Source organism: Sus scrofa, chromosome 7, assembly GCF_000003025.6.
Source record: "Sus scrofa isolate TJ Tabasco breed Duroc chromosome 7, Sscrofa11.1, whole genome shotgun sequence".
In the NCBI taxonomy this organism is placed as follows: Eukaryota; Metazoa; Chordata; class Mammalia; order Artiodactyla; family Suidae; genus Sus; species Sus scrofa.
The window spans coordinates 103,937,830-103,961,429 of NC_010449.5; the positions used below are offsets into that span (position 1 = coordinate 103,937,830).

Here is a 23,600-nt window from a genome sequence, read left to right on the forward strand (position 1 = left end):
TAGTTACCTTAAATGCAAATGGACTAGTGCCTCAACCAAAAGATATAGACTGGCTGAATGGATACAAAAACAAGACCCATATATATTCTGTCTTCAAGAGACCCATTTCATTTCTAGGGACACATACAAATTGAGACTATAGAAGAAAATATTTCATGCAAACAGGAATCAAAAGAAAGCTGGAGTAGCTATACTCATATCAGACAAAATAGAGCTTAAAATAAAGAATAAGAGACAAAGAAAGACATTACATAATAATCAAAGGATCAATCAAATAAGAAGATATAACAATTGTAAATATATATGCACCCAACATAAGATCACCTCAATATATAAGGCAACTGCTAACAACCTTAAAAGAAGGAATTGACAATAACACAATAATAGTGGGGGACTCTAAAACGCCACTTACAGCAATGGACATTTCATCCAAACAGAAAATCAACAGGGAAACACAGGCCCTAAATGAAGCATTAGACCAGATGGACTTAGTAGATATTTATAGGACATTCCATCCAAAAATAGCAGAATACACATTCTTCTCAAGTGCACATGGAACATTCTCTAGGAATGATCACATTCTAGGCCACAAATCAAACCTCAGCAACTTTAAGAAAACTGAAATCATATCAAGCATCTTTTCTAACCACAACACTATATGACTAGAAATCAACAACAAGAAAAAAACAAGAACACACGGAGACTAAACACCATGCTACTAAATAATCAATGGATCACTGAAGACATCAAAGATGAAATTAAAAAATACCTAGAAGCAAATGATAACAAATATACAACACTCCAAAACCTATGGGATACAGCAAAAACAGTTCTAAGAAGGAAGTTTATAGCAATACAAGCCTACCTCAGGAAACAAGAAAAAGCTCAAATAAACAACCTAACTTTACATCTAAAGCAGCTACAGAGAGAAGAACAGACAAGACCTAAAGTTAGCAGAAGGAAAGAAAGCATCAAGATCAGAGCAGAAATCAATGAAATAGAAATGAAGAAAACCATAGAAAGAAAATCAATGAAACAAAAAGCAGTTTCTTTGAAAAGATCAATAACATTGATAAACCCTTAACCAGACTTATCAAGAAAAAAAAGAGAGAGGACTCAAATCAATAAAATTAGAAATGAAAAAGGAGAAGTTACAATGGACATCACAGAAATACAAAGGATAAGAGACTACTTTATGCAACCATAAGCCAATAAAATGGACAGCCTAGAAGAAATGGTCAAATTCTTAGAAAAGTACAATCTTCCAAGACCAAACCAATAGGTGAAATAGTAAAACATGAATGGACCAATCACAAGTGCTGAGATTGAAACTGTGATTAAAAAACTTCCAAGAAACCAAAGTCCAGGACCAGATGGCTTCACAGGTGAATTCTATCAAACATTTAGAGAAGAGCCAACACCTATCCTTCTGAGACATTTCAAAAAATTGCAGAGGAAGGAACACTCCAAAACTCATTCTATGAGGCCACCATCACCCTGATACCAAAACCAGACAAAGATAATGCAAAAAAAGAAAATTACAGGTCAATTTCACTGATGAACATAGATGCAAAAATCCTCAAAACAATACTGAACTGAACCTAACAATACATTAAAAGGATTGTGCATCATGATCAAGTGGGATTTATCCCAGGGATGCAAGGATTCTTCAATATCCGTAAATCCATCAGTGTGATACACCACATTAACAAACTGAAGAAAAAAAACATATGGTCTTCTCACTAGATGCAGAAAAGCCTTTGACAAAATTCAACACCCATTTCTGATAAAAAAAAAAAAAATCCTTCAGAAAGTGGGCACAGAAGGAACCTACCTTAACATAATAAAGGCCATATATGACAAACCCAGAGCCAACATCATTCTCATACAGATGGCCAAAAAACACATGAAAAGATGTTCAACACCACTAATTATTAGAGAAATGGAAATCAAAACCTCCATGAGGTACCACTTTACACTGGCCATCATCAAAAATTTACAAACGATAAATGTTGGAGTGTAGAGAAAAGGGAACCCTATTACACTGGTGGTGGGAATGTAAATTGGTACAACCACTGTGGAAAACAGTACAGAGATTCCTCAGAAAACTTAAAATAGAACTACCATTTGATCCAGCAATCCCACTCCTGGGCATCTATCCAGAGAAAACCATGACTTGAAAGGATACATGTACTCCATTGTTCATTGCAGCACTATATACAATAGCCAAAACATGGAAACAACCTAAATGCCCACCAAAAGAGGAGTGTATCAAGAAGATGTGGTACATATACACAATGAAATACTACTCAGCCATTAAAAGGAAAGAAATAATGGCATTTGCAGCAATATGGCTGGACCTAGAAATTATCATGCTAAGTGAAGTTAGTCAGACAGTGAGATACCAACATCATATGCTATCACTTAACATGTGGAATCTAAGAAAAGGACAAAATGAACTTCTTTGCAGAACAGATACTGACCTGTGAGTATCTGACTTTGAAAAACTTACAGTTTCCATAGATCTGGCATTGCTGTGGCTCTGGTGTAGGCTGGCAGCTGTAGCTCCAATTGGACCCTTGGCCTGGAACCTTCATATGCCGTGGGTGCAGCCCTAAAAGGACAAAAGCCAAAAAAAAAAAAAAAAAACTTATGGTTTCCAAAGGAGACAGGTTGGGAGGTGGGGGATGGGCTGGGGGTTTGGGATGGAAATGCTATAAAATTGGGTTGTGATGATCATTGTACAACTATAAATGTAATAATTCATTGAGTAATTTAAAAAAAATTTGGTATCCATAAACACAATTTTAATGGAACACAGCCATGCTCATTCATTTACATATTGTCTATGGCTTCTTCTGTGCTACATCAGCATGGTTGAGAACTTGTGAGAGAAATGGTACAGTCCAAGTCTCAAATGTTTACTCTCAGCTCCTTTACAGAACAGTTTTCCAACCTCTGGTATATTTTCAACAGATCAGCTAGAGTGGTCCTTTTAAAACTCAAGTTAGGCCAGGCCTTTCTTCTGCACAAAGTTTCAAAGCAGCTCTCCAGGTCTCTCAGAGCAAAAGCTGAACAGTAGCCAAGGCCTGTAAGATATGGTCCCATTGCCTCACCGCTTTAATTTCCTACAGCTCTCCTCCTTGTTGTCTGTATTCCAGCTGCTCTGCCTTCCTGCTATTCCTTGAGCACACCACCGGTTCTGTAAGCAGGCCCTTGGATTGACTCATCATTGTGGGAATGCTTTTCCCCCAGGTGGCTCCATGGATAAATAAATCCCTCACGTCCAACAAGCCTATGCCCCAATGGCACCTATTTAGTAAGTCTTGTCCTGACCACCGTACTTAAAAGTGTAACTTGTTCCATGCTGCAACTGTGGTCCCCCTCACCTTGTTCTGTTTTTCATTTTTTTCTGTCACATTTATCATCTCCTAACATCCTATATAATGTATTTATTTATCATGTTGTAATAAGCATGATATAACAAACTCCAAAAGGGTAGACATTTCTATTGGTTTCTATTCACTGATACATCCCAAGAGCTAGGAAAATCCTTGACACATCATAGGTGTTAAATAAATACACACTAGATTTGAATTGAATTTATAATATATTATTGTTCATATCTACAGTATGTTTAATTGATGCTGATCCCTTAAAACCCAACCTCTGGTTATAACATATCTCTGGTATACCATGATTGTTTGGCAGTTTTCTGCTTTCTGACACAGTTAGGAATCCTCTGTAGTTAAAAAATTAGAGATGGACATATAAATTCTGAAAAACCATGAGAAAAGAAAAATTCCATTATATACTTTTCCTCTGTAAGAAGTCATTTATTGGGACTTAAATCTTACAGTAAGAAAGCACTTTGATTACAAAACTGAAGCCCTTAAAGTTCACTGATATTCAGTCTAAACCTTCCTTTTATTATTTATTTACTTATTTATTTATATGTCTTTTTAGGGCCACACCCCCGGCATATGGAGGTTCTCAGGCTAGGGGTCCAATTGGAGCTGTAGCTGCAGGCCTACACCACAGCCACAGCAATGCAGGATCTGATCCGCATCTGTGACCTACACCACAGGTCACAGCAACACGGGATCCTTAACCCACTGAGTGAGGCCATCAAGCCCGCATCCTCCTGGATGATAGTCGAGTTCATTAACCCCTGAGCCACGACAGGAACTCCTAAACTTTCCTTTTAAAAACTTAGAGAATCATCCATCTACTTTCAAGAAGTGTTTGAACGGAGCCTTTATTTTGGCTCAATGCTTTAGGCAATAATTGAATATTTACTACATGCAATGTATATTAAGGTTTTTTTTTTTTTTTTTTTAGCATCCCAGTCTTTAAGAAACTTATAATTGAGAGAGGAAGACACATATATTCACAGCAGCACAAAAACTATTTCAAAAAGTTTCTGGAGGCTAGTATAGAAAACTGCTGCCCAACAGAAATATAATGCAAGCATCTATGTAATTGTAAATTCTCCAATAGTCACATCTTAAAAAGAAAAAGAAAGAGGTATATATATAAAATATTTTCATTTTGACATGTAATCAATATAAAAATTAAGGTATTTTACTTTATTTTTCTTCTTAGTCTTCAAAAGCCAGTGTGTACCTATGGCACATTACAACTTGGAATTAAATTTTCTTCAGAAATACTTGATCCATATTGAAAGTTCATAAAATTTGCAGGTGAAAAAATAGATTTGCAGAGCCAGTTGTTCTAAACACTTAAAGTTTCCCATAAATGAACTGAGAAATGGTTTTATAATTTAAAATTTAACTAATTAAAATCTAAAATTCCATTTTTCTATTGCAGTAGCCACATGCAGTTTAATGGCTACCATGCTGGACAGTGCAGGTTTAGAGCAAGGATTGTCAGCTTTTTCTGGAAAGGGCTGGAGAGTGAATATTTCAGGCTTTGCAAGCCATTTGTATCCCTGGCCTAGAGGATTCTGCCTGAGGGATCAGAGAAGTCTTCAAGAAGCCTTCAAGAAGGTCACTTTTAAGCTGGGATTTAAAGGGGCAGTAGGATTTCAAATGTATAAACACAGGAGGATGGTAAGAAGGGCATTCCACACTGAGGCTTAACTGTGAGTAAAGTCGCAGGTATGTGAATTACCACAGCACCATTAAGAAAAGGAACAAGCATGCCTAACGCACAGGCTGGGAGGACTAGAAGGAGGGAAGGAGTGTGCTGGTAATTCTCCCACAGGCATTCTCCAATCTTTTCTGCCCTGCAGAGGTTGGCCCCTAGGGACTGCATCACCCCCACTCTGTAGTCCTCAAGGATTCCAGTTGGTTTGGCAAGGGTTGGGTGGGGGAAGGGCACTGGCAAGCCTATGGTTACAGCTCCTGACTTCCCCATCTCTCTGGCTCCAAGTTCTCTCCAGGGTCTAACATCACCCACCCCTGATTTCCTTGTCCATTTAGCCCAGGGGTAGGTAATGCTTTGCTGTGGCTAGCTCCTGGGTGTTTCATCATCCCTGTTTGGTTTTGCCTCAATGCTACTCACCAATTTTTTTTTGGTGGGGGAGGGCTCTGTCTGTGGCATGTGGAAGTTCCCAGGCCAAGGACCCAATCTGTGCCACAACAGCAACCTAAGCCGCCGCAGTGGCAACTCTGGATCCTTAACCCATTGTACCACAAGGGAACTCCTTACTTTTTAAAGAGTTTGTGCATTAAATTCTCCTCAGTTAACCCTTTAAGTGAGCCATCTGTTTCCCACCAGCATCTTCACTGATTTGAGCATATTGAAGCCAGACCACAGAAAGCCTTGCATGCCAGACTGTAAAATTCAACCTCCATTCAGTAGACAGTGGAGAATATCAAGGATTTTAGCATAGAGTTGTGTGTTTTGGGCACTGCACAACCAAATGTGGAGGTCCTGCCTGTTAAGAAAGGGGGTGATATGGTTAAAGACAATACAAAGGAAGAGTCTGGCCTGGGAGATATTTCAAGGAGAGAACCAACATGATGTCAACAGCAGCTCAGGTCATCATAGCTGCTATGACACCAACACTGGGAAGATTGGTTGTTCGTTTTAAGTAGAAATTGTCACAGCTACTTAACTTTGAGCTAAATGGCTCATTTTCCCCAGTATTCCAGAGTTTATCCTTTGCATCAATCTATGCCCATTCACAACAGTATCCTCCAGGACTTCTGTCTTAGAAACCAGTTGTAGCTGAAGGGTCTTTAGCAGACATTTTCCCACTTCAGTATTTCCTGGTGGTTCTGGGAACCAGATAACCATATATGAGGAAGATAATACATTTCCTTCAAGAAGGCAAACCCAGGTCTTCTGAAAAGTGAGACCTTGTAGCACTGCTCCCCAAACTTGTTCACACCATGGCACACTGAGAGTGTAATCGTAATGCATGCATACTACCTAAACGGATGAGGCTGCTCTTGGACAGAGGTGACCAAGATGAAGGTTCTGGCTATCCCTGACCTTGGCCAGCTTCCCCAAGGGTTAAGCAGTTCAACTCTGAGGCAACCTGCAACATACTCAAGATGAATTAATTGTGACGTTGTGCTTTAGAGCTCCAGCTCCAACAGCATAAGGGTCTTTTCCTCTTGGAGCTCTCTCATGAATCATCATTCACCTCGGGCAGAGTCTGGTCCCCTTTAACAGTCTAATCACTGATGTATGACCCCTCCTTTGATTCTCTGAAGCACAGTCAGAGCCATAGCTACCCCACATTGAAATTCTACACAAATTAGAAAAAGGTGCCCTTGTTCTGGATGGACACTGCCCAGCACCAAGATGTACTGGCATCTGGCTGAGATCAGAAAAATTAAATAAGTTTTATCAAAAAGTCATGGGACTGGCATCACTAATACAGGAAGTCTAATCACCCAGTAATCAGCCTTACTTGGTCTTGGGGCCATAGGATGCCTCCTTACCTTGCTGGGCACCTTTCTAGCTCTCCTATGAATCATTCTCTTTGTAACCTACTAGCTGGGAAACTGACTGTCCAGACCTATTAGCTGGTTCCTCCTTGAGTAGTTTAACCTTCTATGAAATTCACCATCACATACCAAATACTGTGATGTATTTCCAGCCTCCAACACCGTACTGAGCTTTGGGATCTATTTCGATGATACCCGAGATCTCATGGGAGTTTGGCCAGTTCTATGATCTTCTCTCTTGAAGCTTTTACTCCTACTTCTGCTTCTGGACCTAGTAACTAGGCTAATCCCATTAATCTAACAGTGTGGTCCACTAACCATAATGTATAATAGCAACTCCTTTATCAAAATCAATCTCTTGTCTTCCCAGTTTGGCAATAGAGGAAACTGGAGTGAAAGAAAAGAAGTTGAAGCTTGGAGTTCCCTTGTGATCTAGTGGGTTAATGATCCAGCATTGCCACTGTAGTGGCTCAGGTGGTTTCTGTGGTGCAAGATAGGTCCCTGGCCTGGGAACTTCCACATGCCATGAGGCACAGCCAAAAGAAAAAAAAACAGATGTTGAAGCTTTAAAGTATCCTCACTTTCTTCGAGGAAGGCCTCGCTGCTTGGCCAATTTGAAACTGGACTTGATTTTATAATTTTAGTTTTTACTTTGGGTAAAATAAACGTAAGAGGGTCTTTCAAGAGTCAAATACACATGCTTTCACACCAGGATCAATAGGCCCATTAACTAGTTATATCCTATATTTCGTACATCTAAATTCTCTGTCCTAGGTAAGAACAGTTGCTGGACACATAGGTTCTTCAATAATAGCCCAAAGCAGATCTGACAGACTTAGCCTCAGAGTCAAAACATGGCAAGGGACAAACTTTTTTTCAAATGTGGGAAAGGTTAACATGACCTAAAACCAAAGCTCCTCTGTTCCTTGCCAGATGTGAATAACCTTTTTTGCAATGAATAAAAAAGGAGAACCTTAATAAAATACACCTGTATCACTAGGCATGCTTACTGAAGACGCTTACACAACAAGCCCATCAGGTCAGCGGATGAGGTCATGGACTTACCAAACTAAAGAGTTATTGTCAACTAATGGAACAAAACGAGGAGGAGAAGAAGAGAAGGAATCTAAGTAGTTCTGAGCAGAGCCAGGAGCCACAGCCTCCCACCTAAAGCTTCTGGAAAGTGTGTCTTTTTTGGAGTTCTCATTGTGGCTCAGCAGGCTGAGAACCCGACTAGCATCCCTAAGGATGAAGGTTTGATCACTGGCCCTGCTCACTGGGTTAAGAATCTGGTGTTACCGTGAGCTGTGGTGTAGGTAGCAGAGGTGGCTTGGATCTAGCATTGCCATGGCTGAGGTGTGAATTGGAGCTGCAGCTCCAATTCAATCCCTAGCCTGGGAATTTCCATATGCCCCAGGAGTGGCCCTAAAAAGCAAAAATAAATAAATAAATAAATAAGAAGAAGAAAGTATGTCTCTTGCTAGAGAATTAGAAGCCTCTCAACATAGTCACAGTTGACTGGTGTCAGACAGCAAATTCTCACCTGGACAGCATTCTCCCTCTGTAGGCTGCACAGCTGGAGCACAAGGAAGGCACCTCTCCTCAGCTGTCCCCGAGTGTGAATGACATGTCTCCTGTGCCCGTCGCCCTTGGATGTCATTCTCTTGGCCAGCATATTATAACAACTAATTGCCCTGATGCTGATTCAGAGAAGGGAATGCAAAACCATTTCTGGACAACATGTGGGCCTAAAGCATGGTTCCTCTTTTACCTTTTTGTCTTGGTCTATGATAAGACCACAAGTAAGGCACATCCATGTTAGCATGGCCCCAATGGCATCAGAAAAAACACCAAATTAGAGGGCTTTATTGCATTCTCTGAGACTCTTCAGCACCTTCTTGTTTAGTTAAAACTCTCCATAATAGTTTGTCCCAACTGATAATGAGGGGAAGGGCGGATAAGAAGTCTTCTTGCAGTCTACTAGTAACTTACATTTGGTATATTGAACACTGGACTCTCACAGAACTGTCTGTCCCAAACTTCTGATAAGAATCAGGTTTGGGAGTTCCCATCGTGGCGCAGTGGTTAACGAATCCGACTAGGAACCATGAGGTTGCGGGTTCGGTCCCTGCCCTTGCTCAGTGGGTTAAGGATACAGTGTTGCCGTGAGCTGTGGTGTAGGTCGCAGATGTGGCTCGGATCCCACGTTGCTGTGGCTCTGGCGTAGGCTGGCAGCTACAGCTCTGATTCGACCCCGAACCTGGGAACCTCCATATGCCACGGGAGCGGTCCAAGAAATGGCAAAAAGACAAAAATAAATAAATAAATAAATAAATAAATAAATAAATAAATAAAAGTTAAAAAAAAAAAGAATCAGGTTTGGATAAGCAATGAGATCCTGCTGTATAGCACAGGGAACTATATCCAATCACTTGTGATGGAACATGATGGAGGATTACGTGAAAAAAAAGAATGTATATATAACTGGGTCACTTTGCTGTACAGCAGAAATTGACAGAATATTGCAAATCAATTAAAATAAAAAAATTTTTAAAAAGTAATCAGGCTGCATTCTTTGGGTGTGGCCAAACCCAGTGATTTAGGCCCCTTTGACACATTTTTCTTTTCTCCTGTCTGTATACTGAACTCCTTTGCTCAACTGCTGTCAAACCCAAAAGCAATGCTATTTGGCAAGTGGTATCACCATCGATGAGAGTGGGTAGATTTGAAGAGTTGCTCTACTTCTGCTTTGCTGGAGAGCCTCCCTCTTTTATAAAAGGTCACAGAGTTAAAGTTCCAAATGCATAAATGGAGGAGTTGAGTGCTACCCAGACATGTACTTTCCAGGCCACATGGAGGGGCATCAAGTGTTTGTCAATTGTGAAGCCTCTATTGAAGAGTGTTGTATTTTTAAACACAAAAAAACTCTTAAAATACGAGGCCAAGATGATATATACTTATAGGTAAACTGAATTTATAAGACAAAATGCTGACAGCCTTCTTCAATGAAAGTAATGCAACATTTACACCCAACTCATCATATAAAATAAGAAACAAACTGCATATTTTAAAAAATAATGAGTTGTTCAATAAACACATAAGTGAAATCACATTTAAGCATTAGGGTGCATGCTAATGGCTATCAAGATATAACAGAACGTCATTAACTTGGAAAAACTGTCAATGAGAAATAAACAAATGTGTTCACTACATATTTCATCCCTGTTGTCCTTTTCTTTTTTTCTTTTTTTTTTTTTTTTTTTCTTTTTGCTATTTCTTGGGCCGTTTCCACAGCACATGGAGGTTCCCAGGCTAGGGGTCAAATAGGAGCCATAGCCGCCAGCCTATGCCAGAGCCACAGCAACGCGGGATCCGAGCCAGGCCTACAACCTACACCACAGCTCACAGCAACACTGGATCCTTAACCCAGTGTTAAGCAAGGCCAGGGGTCCAACCCGCAACCTCATAGTTCCTACTCGGATTCATTAACCACTGTGCCACAACGGGAACTCCCCTGTTATCTTTTTCATACTTGTAAAACAAAGTCATAATGAGCTAGCTTACAGAAAACACTGGGTCATACACTCAACCAAACCCATTCCCTATGTCCTGGGCACACACCTACATACACATCTCCCAGCCTTGCTTGCAGTACCTGGTCAATGGAATACAAATAGGGATAAGAGTGTCACAAACAAGTCCATAAAACCTCTGACACAATCCTCCTGTGTGAGATGGAATCAAAGGATCCCAGGGAGAGAGTATCTGAAATCCCAGGCAAAGGTAAACTCCCTAGAAAGAAGTCTATGTCAATGGCTTACTGCCTGGAGCAGAGCCACCCCTGCCAACCCAGAGTGCACAGTGACTTGCAGAGGAACAAACCTTTAGTGAGCTAAGCTACTAAAATAACAAGGTCACCTTCCTTGACTAATTCCCATTCTTAAACTGTATTCTTTTTTTTTTTTTTTGTCTTTTGTCTTTTTGTAATTTCTTGGGCTGCTCCCGCGGCATATGGAGGTTCCCAGGCTAGGGGTCTAATCGGAGCTGTAGCTGCCGGCCGGCCTACGCCAGAACCACAGCAACGAGGGATCCGAGCTGCGTCTGCAACGTACACCACAGCTCATGGCAACACTGTATCCTTAACCCACTGAGCAAGGGCAGGGACCGAACCCGAAACCTCATGGTTCCTAGTCAGATTCGTTAACCACTGCGCCACGAGGGAACTCCTTAAACTGTATTCTTAACCCTTTACTTCAGAAACTGAGCAACAGTGGACAACATATATTTATCTTTTCCATAGTTAGAACATATCTGAACTCTGTCAATATTACTTGAATTTCTTCCATGCCAAATCTATTTGCCAGCACAGATATATAACACAGAATTATGCAATCATCTTTTATGTAGTCCTTCAGGCAATCATGCTAACCCATGATGTTAAATTTAGAATTAAAATGCATAGAATCCAAATGTAAATAGCTGGGCAAAATTTTTAAAGTAGTGTTAGATTCATTCTTTAATAATAACCCCATAATGCTCACTTCATGGAAAAGTAAAATTTTTCCTCACATTATGTACACTACTGTCAACAAATACCCCAAATTACACAGGAAATCACTGTTACTGCCTGATGAATACAAAATAAACTTTCAAAAACTTTTTTTCTTAAAAGGAGTAATTCTGACATTACTATATTAATGTTATTAATGCTATATGACTAATAAAAGAATGTGAATTTCTTAGACTAAATCAAGGAACAGTTTGTGTTCAAAATGAACACAAGTCAAATGCTTGAGAGATGGAGTTCCTGTTGTGGCGCAGTGGAAACGAATCTGACTAGGAACCATGAGGTTGCAGGTTCAATCCTTGGCCTCGCTCAGTTGGGTTAAGGATCTGGTGTTGCCATGAGCTGTGGTTTAGGTCGAAGACTCGGCTTGGATCTGATGTTGCTGTGGTTGTGGTGGAGGCCAGCAGCTGTAGTTCCAATTTGACCCCTAGCCTGGGAACCTCCATACGCCGCGGATGTGAGCCCTAACAGACAAAAGACAGAAAAAACAAACAAGAAAAAAACCCAAAATGCTTGAGAGGGAGGAATAGAGTCTTCACCTCTATAAATTTCCGCCAATCCAAAGTAAAATACCCAAAGTGGAATAACCAAATGTACATTTTCTGAGAAGGGTTAATTTAGGCTTGGAGAATAATAGTGGCATAGAAAAAAAAATTTTTTTTTTCTTTTCAGCCTCACCTGCAGCATATGGAAGTTCTCCAGCCAGGGACAGAAGTCAAGTCAGATCTGTTGGATCCTTACTCCACTGCACCACAGCGGAAACTCCTACAAAAAAAAAATTATTTTTTTGTCTCTTTAGAGCCTCACCCATGGCATATGGAGGTTCCCAGGCTAGGAGTTGAATCAGAGCTGTAGCTGCCGGCCTTTACCACAATGCTAGATCCAAGCCACCTTTGCTGCCTACATTGAAGCTGAAGACAATGCCTGATCCTTAACTCACTGAGCAAGGCCAGGGACTGAACTCATGTCCTCATGGATACTAGTCAGGTTCTTTACTGCTGAGCCACAGTGGGAACTCCCCCCAAATACTTTTGATGACACTATTTTATCTTTGAATTTTCATTACATACTTATATATAAGAAATTTTTATTAGGACATTGCCTCTGAGCAGAAACAACTAAACTGAGATAAAAGCTAAAAACTGGAGTTCCCTGGTGGCCTACTAGTTAAAGATTTAGCATCGTCACTCCTGGCCTGGGAACTTCCATATGCCACAGGCAGGCACGGCCAAAAACGAAAAAAAAAAAAAAAAAAAAAGCTACAAACTGTCCTCATTTATATAAATTTCATTGTCTACAATTCATGGAGTAATTGATTTTGTTATAATGACATTTGTTTCACTTTCTTTTAAAACTTCCCACATTAATTTTTTTTTTCTTTTTTTGGTGTGTGTGTGGCAGGGGGCACACCTGCAGCATGTTGGGTTCCCAGGCCAGCGATCAAACCTGTGCCACAGCAGCATCCTGAGCTATAGCAGTGACAACACTATATCCTTACCCCACTGAGCTACCAGGCAACTCCTAACTTTTTTTTAATAAAATAAATCTTAATATTTAGTTTTATCCATGCTTACCAATTTCTTTGTTTTCCCTTTCTTCTTTCATCCCCCTTCTAATTCCAATATTTTTTTCTTCCTGAAATTCATTATTTACTAGTTCTTTAAGCCTGGACCTTATACAGGGCCTATATATGGAACTTTTCATTTTCACCTAAAATTATATTTATTCCATCCTCACTCAATAGTAGTTTTAGCTGGGATAGATTTCTGGATTGTATTATTCTCCCTCAGCACTCTGAGAATACTAACTAGGTCACTGTTGTTGCTTTTGATGAGGAATCTGTCTTTGTGGGTAAGAAGCTGGTCTCTAAGTTCAGCCTGGGTCCAAACATGGCTGTACCATTTACCTGCTGTGTAACTTGGGGTAAGATAAACAATCTTTCTGTGACTTAGTTTCCCTATCTGTAAAATGGGGAGAAATCTAAAGCACACTGCATTGGGTTATTGAAAGATTCATACATGACCAGTGTCTGGAATATAAAAAGCAATTTGGTACTTTTTTTTTTTTTTTACTTATCTTGCTCAGAACTAGATGTAAATTTAGATTCTATTCTTGTGCTTGAGTCCTCAAGGAGTCTTTTTCTTTCACCAGAGCCCTGGGCAGTGAAGGAGGATTAGGAAACTCCACATACTAGCACAGGAAAATGGCAATAATGGCTAACACTTAGAACACAAAATATGTGCCCTGCACTGTTCTAAATATTAAACCTATATTAACTAATTTAATCTTTACAATGAACTTAGAAAGTACATATTAGATTTCGGGGTTTTGTTTGTTTGTTTTTTTTTTGCTTTTTAGGGCTGCACTGGCGGCATATGGAGGTTCCCAGACTAGGGTGGAATCCGAGCTACAGCTGCTGGCCTACACCGCAGCCACAGCAACGCCAGATCCAAGCCTCGTCTGCGATCTATACTACAGCTCACGGCCATGCTAGATCCTTAACCCACTGAGTGAGGCCAGGGATCAAACCCACAACCTCATGGTTCCTAGTCAGATTCACTTCCACTGCACCACAACGGGAACTCTAGTACATATTAGTATTCCATTTTACAGAAGGAAAACTGAGCCATGGAGAGGCTTGGAGGAATGGTTAGGGCAAGAGATGAGGAGTAGGGATTAAAGCTCACATTGGTTTAGTCTGCTTTGTTGCCAGAATTAGAAGTCTGCAACTGAATTTTGAACACTCTTTTCATTCAAAGCCATTGCTAGAAAAGCCTCATTTCACAAAGGCACAGGTTCTTCTCTAGTTCTATATGAGAATGTGCTTTAATTTTCTAAAATCTCATAGACGGCACACAGCCACTTTCACAGCGCATCACTCCTCTGAGCGGAAAGCTCTTATCTGTAGGGTGTGACCTACAGATTATAGGTCAGACAAAATGCCACCCCTATAACCCCAGCTTTTTCTCCAAAATCTTCTGTCTTAATTATTAAACAAAAATAATCTTCCCAGACTCACTAGAATCATTTTATACAATGGAAGAAATAATGGTACAATACATTCATCAAAAATATTTCCTTGGGGGAGTTCCTATCATGGCACAGCAGAAATGAATCCGACTAGGAACCATGAGGTTGTGGGTTCAATCCCTGGCCTCGCTCAGTGGGTTAAGGATCTGGCATTACTGTGAGCTGTGGTGTAGGTCGTAGACACAGCTCGGATCTGGTGTTGCTGTGGGCGTAGGCTGGCAGCTGCAGCTCTGATTAGACCCCTAGCCTGGAAACCTCCATATGCCTCAGGAGCAGCCCTAGAAAAGGCAAAAAGACAAAAAGGCAAAAAAAAAAAAAAAAATTTCCTTGGAAATTCAGTAAGTCAGACTGCAGGCTTCTTCTGATAGAACCATTTTTATGGGGGGTGGCGTCTAGTGTGCATAGGAAGAAATTTTAAAATTATTGGGAAGAAAAACAATGTCAATAAAATTCAGCCATGTAATATTTAAACTGGTGGAACTTAAATATTTATCATAAAACTTGCTGTGATTTTCTAGACCATGTGTCTGGCATCTGCAAAACTATAGTATATAAAGACCACATGAGACGTTAGTTCATGGTTCCCCTAAGTTCTACCACCGGAAGCTCCTGGTAACAAATGCTGCAGAAGTGGGGGTAGGAGAGTGTCTCTGTAGGTGGAAAAGGCACCTCTGAGAATCACTGACCAGATTAGGGCTCAGACCTGGGACTTGCTGTTTACTCTCTTAGATGTCACTGTTTCAGGTGACGCAACTCTAAGGGACCTCGGGTTCCTCCTTTGTAAAATGGGAGATGACCTAAGTGTCTGCCAGAACCTGATTGTACCCCAATTCTCCAGTCTTGTGGGTCACTATTTCTTTAATATTTAAATTAAAATGGTGTAAACTTCCATTCAATCACCAAGAAAGCTGCATGCTCACTGCCTCCCAAGACCATCTGAAGGCACCAGGAGTGTATCCTGTTGATCATCTGCTCTGAATTCCTTGAGCCACTGAATCTTCAATTTTATTCACATCTTCTTTCCTGCAGTTTTGTCTCCCCTTCACCCTCACTAGCCCAACACAAAAGGCAACCAGTCTTCCTTTGATTCTTCAAACACCCTTAAGAGGAGTTCCTATCGTGCCTCAGTAGTTAGCAAAACCTGACTAGCATCCATGAGGACACGGGTTCGATCCCTGGCCTCGCTCAGTGGGTTAAGGATCCGGTGTTGCTGTGAGCTGTGGTGTAGTTCGCAGGCACGGCTCAGATTCTGCGTTGCTGTGGCTCTGGTGTAGGCCGGCAGCTACAGCTCCCATTGGACCCCGAGCCTGGGAACCTTCATATGCCCTAAAAAGACAAAAAGACCAACCCCCCCCCAAAAAAAAAACCAACCAGCAAACAAAAACACCATGAAGATAAGCCTTTTGAATGTATCAGCCATTTTTTGAAGCCTTAAGATTCAAAGAGATTTGTGGTGAGGAGGGTGGGAGAACACCTCCCATCGCAGAATTATATTCACATAGGCCTTAAATTTGAATTTTAGACACTGCTGCTCTTAAAAGCCCCTCAACCATCCTCGATTATAGAAGTTTCTCCCTGGTTGTTTTCCTCCTTGGGGACCTCCCTCTGGTGGGCAGGACAATCCTCTTCCCTTTTCTTCTCCTGTCAGCCTTCAAATTTCCCACAATCTCTGGGCATTTTGCATACCCAGCAGTTCTGCTCTGCATTCCTTACCTCAAACTTTCTGAAGCCTACTTTTTAATGTCATTAAGGTGTTTTGAAAATAAAGGGCCATCCATTTCCCCCTATTTCCTAGCTCTAATCCCAGACATAACAGAACCTGTAACATGTCTTTATAGGATCACATTCCTACATGTGGTTTCCTTGCTCTTCAGTGTCTACAGAGAAGAGACCAGTTTAAAGACTCACCTTCTCATTATATGAATTATGCCACCTCCCCCTGCAAGCTCCCTGAAGAACAAAAGTCAGTCCATTTTTTGTTTGTTTGTTTCAAATAGCAGTGTTTCACTTCCCACTACGGGGGTAATCCCTGTTCTCCAATACAAGTGAGTATGACATATGTGGATAAGCATATACAAACTGCCAGGCCCATATGAAGTGCAGAGGCATTGTAGTTGCTGAGATTTTTGACTGGTATTATTCCCATTCCTCTCCATTTGGGAATAGTGATCTTAAAAGGGGGAGGGGGGCAATAAATAACATTATCATGTTATCCTCTGCTTTAAAATCTCCAAGAGATTCCCACTGCACTCGGAATATATTCCAGGACCCATGGGCCTTACTTTCCAGGCCTTTCCTACTTTTTGAACCTCCCATCACCTATCACTCTCCTTCTTATTTTTTGTTTGTTTGTTTTCTTCTTTCCAGGGCCACTGCTGCAGCACATGGAACATATGGAAGTTTCCAGGCTAGGGGTCAAATCAGAGCTGCACCTGCCTATACCACAGCAAAGCAGGATCTGAGCCATATCTGCGACCTATGTTGCAGCTTGTGGCAATGCCAGATCCTTAAACCACTGAGCAAGGCCAGGGATCAAACCTGCATCCTCATGGAAGCAAGTCAGATTCCTAACTCACTGAGCCACGATAGGAACTCCCTCTCCTTCTTGTTTATCCTTGTTACACTCCAGCCACATTGGCCTTCACTGCTCTCATTTGAGACATAACAAGTAGATGTATTAAGTATCTACCATGTACCAGATAATGTTTTAGACAGTTTAGGTTCATCAGTGAACAAAACAGAAAACACTTTCTAACCTAAAGAACATTATATCTGCTGTTTCCTCTTTCTAAAACATGTTTACTGAGAGTTTAGCAAGGTCCAGCTCCTCTTCACCCCTTGAGTTTCAGCTCAATTACCTGCTCCAAGAATACTTCCCCAACCATAATTCCTGGAGTAGTACCCACTCCCCTGGCCACTATGTATTTCATCATCCTTCCTTGATCTCAATTGCATTTATTATTTTTAAATATTATCATGTTCATTTATTGATTTAATTTCAAAATTTTACTTATTAATCATGTCTTTCCCAGTTAGAATGAATTAGGTCTACCTAATTCTGAAGCCATGCTCTTTCCATTATGCCTGTCTTTCTGTAAAGTATTTGTTTTTAAATCATTAAAGAATAGAGTCTGATCTCGATGCCCAGTTTGTAAAATATTTGCCACCCAGAGTGCTTCAGAGTGCCTCCTCTCTGATATGACACAATTATTTTCAGTAATAGTAAATGAAATGGGTGTATGTTATTTACGGACTAAAATTTGCATCAGCCAAACAAAAGGACTGCACTCCACAGTTTGTACTATTTCAATGTTTTATATTTAAGCACAAATAAAAATTCCCAGCAGTCACATCAAATGACATAATTAAATACCTAAATTTTATTTCTTCCTAATCTACTGTTTAAAAACACAAGAAATACATACTACCATAAGAATTGGATGCATGAGCCGAGCCTTAAATGAGTGCGAATAATTCGGAACCCAGGGGAATGAACTCTTGAGACAGACACTATAGTTGTGCCCCAAGTGTCAGAGTCTGACTGCATAACGGGGAGTTGTCCAAATTAACTCCCGCACTGATTACAGTGTTTCTGAAAAGATATGGGTAACTTTAAAAATTGCAGTTAAAAACAAATAATATAAAATTTACCATCTTAACCATTTTCAAGCATTAAGTTCAGTAGCGTTCGGTATATTCATATTGTGCAATCTCCAGAACTTCTTCATCTTGCAAAAATGAAACTCTACTCATTAAACCACTCATTTTCCCTCCCCTCAGCCTCTGGCAACCTCCACTCCTCTTTCTGTTACTATGAATCGGACTCCTTCAGATTCTCCTATCAGTGGAATTATACTGTATTTGTATTTTTGTGACTGTCTTACTTCACTTACGTGAAATGTAGAAAAAATGGCTTTTAAAAGTATGAGAAAAAGAATGTATACATATATATGACTGGGTCATATGATGTACAGTAAAAGTTGGCACAACATCATAAATCAATTATACTTTAATAAAAAATTTGTTAGAGCAGACAAAAAGAAAAGAAAAATGGATTTTAAAAATGTATGTATGGAGTTCCCATCGTGGTGCAGTGGTTAACGAAACCGACTAGGAACCATGAGGTTGCAGGTTCGATCCCTGCTCTTGCTCAGTGGGTTAAGGATCCGGCATTGCCGTGAGCTGTGGTGTTGGTTGCAGACGCGGCTTGGATCCCGCGTTGCTGTGGCTCTGGCGTAGGCTGGCAGCTACAGCTCCAAATGGACCCCTAGCCTGGGAACCTCCCCATATGCTGCGGGAGCAGCCCAAGAAATGGCAAAAAGACAAAAAAAAAAAAAAAAAATTAAAAAATAAAATAGAAATAAAATAAAAATGTATGTAAGGAGTTCCCATTGTGGCTCAGTGGGTTAAGAATCTGACTAATATCCATGAGGATGCAGGTTCGATCCCTGGCCTTGCTCAGGTATCTGAGCAATACCTGAGTTAAGGATCTGGTATTGCCATAAGCTGTGGTGTAGATCACAGATGAGGTTTGGATCTGGCATTGCTGTGGCTGTGGCACAGGCCAGCAGCTGCAGCTCCAATTCGACTCCTAGCCTAGGAACTTCCATATGCCGTAGGTGTGGCCCTAAAAATGCAAATGAAGCTAATAAATATATTATTAAAACTCCACACTGCTATATTTAGGCCAATTAGAACTTTTACACTAAAAAATTGCTTCTTATAGAGAGTGTTTTATCACTGACATTGTTTAAGATTGCTGGTGCATGGTAATAGTAAAAACACACTGAATTTCATCAGCTTTATCATGTCTAAATTCTCTGCAAACAGGTCACCCCTTCCTTGTCTGCTCTTAGACTGTGCCCTGCCTTGGGCATATGCCATTGCTTTAGAAAGTGCCTAGGAGGGCCGCAGGTAATAGGAGCTATGGTGCTCACACACTTAAAAACTGGAAGTGGGACTTTTCAATGGCTACAGTGCTCATCAGCCTCTGGGTTTCTATACTCCTGCTGCACCCTATTATGAAATCCACCAGAGCTGCAGGGGCCACTTGATTGCATTAGGGAGCTCCGTGGGAATAAACCTTCAGAAGAGAAGTGGTATGAGCTTAGTGTAGATAACCCTCCCTCAGGTAAACAAAAATGTGTATTTTTTTCCTCCTGAAAACACACTCTTTTCCTGTGACTTAATTAACCTGATCCCATTAGGAGAGGGGGGAAAAAGGCATAACTAACCACTTTGCTGATCCCCAAGCACCACTCTCCAGGGTGACTTTGCCATGTGGCCCCGGGTGGCTGTATTTACTTGTCTCCCTGTCTTTTCAGAGTGGTGAGTACAAACAGTCAAGAGTCAACAAGTGTTCCCAGGAAGCCTACTGTGAACAAAAACAAGAGACCACAGCCTCTTGTCCATAGGTTTAGCTAAAGAGAAAACCACTTGTTACTGCAAACTGAGGAGATGGAGAACCTTAACTTGTCCTAGCTACCATCTTGACCTCACTCTGCAAACAAGTCTAAACTTCACTGTCCTTTCATTATGTGATCTGAGGCAAATTACTTGACTTCCATAAAAATAACCATCCTCAGGGCTATTTTGAGGGGAGGGGGAAAAAAAAGAGGAGGCAAACTTCTAAGAGCTGTATCTATAAAACCTTTCAATGAGCTTCTCCTTCCATCTTTGATGCCGTTCTTATTTGAGAACAAAAATTCTCCACATAAGGTCCTTTGATTGGGAGAGGCCAAATTCTATGGGGAGGCTACAGAATATATAAAACATGTCAAAAAGAGGGATTTAAGAACATTAAGATAACATTAAGTACACACCACACATACATATAAACTAAGTGCCACCTCAGGATAGGACATGGGGTCCTGATACATGTTCATACCAAGAAACGGGAGGATGTTTTAGGGCAAGGGACCCAACACAGGCAGACATGTGCTAGAACAGGTTTAGGGAGATGTCGATGACTACGGAGCCTCCATGCTTCTTCATTTCCTACAAATGGGCCCCCAGCGGCCTCACCCAGCCAAGCCCCAGCTTCAACACCAGCAATGGTAGGGATGGGGCATCTTGACCTGACTCTGCCAACCCTCCTGACGGGCCACTCCACCAAGACTGTATCAGACTGCATTTTGGGTCTAGCTGTTATGGTGTATATACTAAGTTTTTTGTTTTTGTTTTTTTCTTTTTTGGCCACCTCGCTGCATATAGAGTTCCTGGGCAAGGGGTCAGATTGCCACAGCTGCAGCAATGCCAGATCCTTAACCCACTGTGCCAGGCCAGGGATTGAACCTGCTTTCCAGCGCTCCCAAGATGCTGCTGATCCCATTGCGCCACAGCAGGAACTCCAGTAAGTATTCAATAAATAGTAAAGCAACAATAAATAAAGAGCTAAAATGTAACTGAAACACACTTACACTCAAGTAGTCAGCCAACCACAATTATAACCAATAACGCTAAATAATAAATAATATTAATAATAGTACATAAATACATTGCTGTTTTGAGCATCCAGTGGAGATTATAGGATATTGAATGCCTAATGGGAGGAAGAGGTTAACAGGAAGGTGGAAGACTCTCTGTGAAGGAAGGAAGGTGAGTTTTAAGACACATCTGTTTCCATAATTCTGCTGAACCAAACCTTTTTTGCCCCAGCTTACCAATAGATACATGTGGAAGTGTTTGAATAGTGGGTAGATGCATGACTGAGCATGAACCTTGCTGCTGAACCACGCAAAAGACAGTGCTTTCCATGATTCAGAAAGCTTTTCATGCCAACTCAATGCTCGAGGTGGCTCACTGCCAGATGAACTGAGCTATGTTATCAGGACTCTTAGTTGGGAGCAATTAAAAACTGACTCTGGTTAAAAAAGCAGAAAAAGAATTGACAGGTAGAATATTTTGTAAAATCAACAGGAAGCCTGAAAAACCAGGCTCAGTGAGCAATCAAGCCAAGGTGGCAAAGCCACAGCCATGCCCCAGCCCTGCACCAGCAAAAGTGTGTTGAGGAGGTTACCACAGACAACCTTGCCCCAGACAGTCACTGTCACATGACTGGACCAAAATATATAGATGACCTCTGCCTGATCCTGAAACTTTGTTTCAAGCTCTCAAGATTCAAAATCCTCAGATTTTAAAACTTATTACAAAACTACAGTAATTTAAATAAGGTGGCACCAGTATAAACACATAGACCAAAGGAATAGAGAGCCCAGAAATAAACCCTCACATCTATAGTCAACATATGAGTGCCAAGACCATTCAATGGGGAAAAGACAGTCTTTTCCCCTCAACAATCTTCCCCTTAACAAATAGCTATGCTGAGAAATATATCCATGTGCAAAGAAAGAAACTGGACCCTTACCTAACACCATAGACAAAATTAACTCCAAATGAATTAAATACCTAAATCTAAGAGCTAAAACTGTAAAATTCTTAGAGGAAAACATGGGGTAAAAGCTTCAAACATTGGATTTGACAATCATTTCTTGGATATGACACCAAAGGCATAGGCAACAAAAGAAAAAATGAATTCATGAAAATTTAAAAACGCTGTGCAATGAAAAAACAGTATCAAGAATAAAGAGGCAACTTACAGAAAGGGAGAAAATATTTATAAATCACATATATGATAAGAGATTAATATCTAGAATATATAGAAAACTCCTAAAACTCAACACCAACAACGAAACTACCCATCTCAGAAATGGGCAAAGGATTGAATAGACATTTCTCCAAAGAAGATATATGGATGGCCAATAAGCACCTGAAAAGGTGCTCAACATCACTAATCATCATGGAAATGCAAATCGAAACTATGAGATACCATCTCATACCCATTAGGATGGCTACTGTAACAATTTTTTTTTAGAAAAACAAGTGTTGGTGAGAACCTAGAACCCTTGTGCACCGTTGCTAGGAATGTAAAATGGTTCCTCAAAAAATTAAAGCATTATAAATGTTTTCAATACAACTAAACTGTACATTTAAAGATGATAAATTTTGTATTACATGTGTTTTACCACAATTTTTTAAATTGGGTGAAAAAGCCACAACAAGGTCCTGAGTGTAAGTATGATGCTGGCTCCCTTGAGATTTTGGCATCTGTTTCTGGATGCAGAATCAGATAACGTCTGCATTCTACATCTGCAAAGAGAGGCATATAGCCCTGCCCTCCATCCTGCATGGAATGAAGCAAAATCAGCATAGAGTTCTGGGAAGCCTAAACAACAAATGTCCTTCCTTCATCCTGTTGAAAATAAATAGCCTTAAATACTCATCACTTCTTGAAACTAACCTGGGTAGAATTCTTGGTTTTCCTGGCTGTATTTGCCCTGCCCGACTTGGCAAAGCTAACCTACAGCATCTACGGTGTGGAAGATCTGTCAACTCTGCAGGAAACTCAGTGGCTTTTTTTCAAAATGAAGACGACAGATCCTTGACTTCCTTCATATTAACTGCACAGCACATTTATTTACTCATTCATTCAACAAATACATACTTCTATATGTCTGGCACAGAGTTCAGTTCTGGAAATCGAGGTGTCATATTCACATTCCTAACGGAATGCGAAGCCCAGTGACCCAAACTTTCCCGCTAAGGAACCCCATAAAATATTCTCTCAAGGCTTTAATGATTGCCCAAATTCTGATCAATTTGATGGCTTCCAAAGTCTATTCCTAAGAAAACAAAAATGGCCCATATAACCCCTCAGGTTTCCCTTATCCTATGGGATGCGTAAAATTTTGAGATTTTCAGCTTTTTCACGTTAGAGCTCCCATAAGAGATGATTATTAAGGAATGGAAATTATGTCTTTTAAACAACGAAAAAGCCAGCTGTATCCTATTTCTCTTATTACAAGCAGTAGTATTTCACACAAGAGGTACAGGGGACTAAGCAAACAAAGACACTCTGGCAGTCCTCAGGTATCCCCTCCTACTCCACAGTCTGCCTTGTTGTAGAATATGACAGACTTTTATTTTGAAAAGGCAACAAGACTTTAAGCAGCTTCTCACCAATAAGCCCTAGAGAAAAAACAATGGTCCAGGAGGGTACCTATTTGACTTCAAATTAAATG

General features: G+C 40.6%; 1 long non-coding RNA gene across 1 annotated transcript in view; it reads right to left on the bottom strand.

Moving 5' to 3' along the window:
• Nucleotides 1-12,714, bottom strand: part of LOC110261639 — a 66,097-nt gene extending 53,383 nt beyond the window's left edge. The window contains exon 1 of the long non-coding RNA XR_002346022.1: nt 12,169-12,714. This is a non-coding gene — a long non-coding RNA (uncharacterized LOC110261639). The remainder of the gene's footprint in view (nt 1-12,168) is intronic.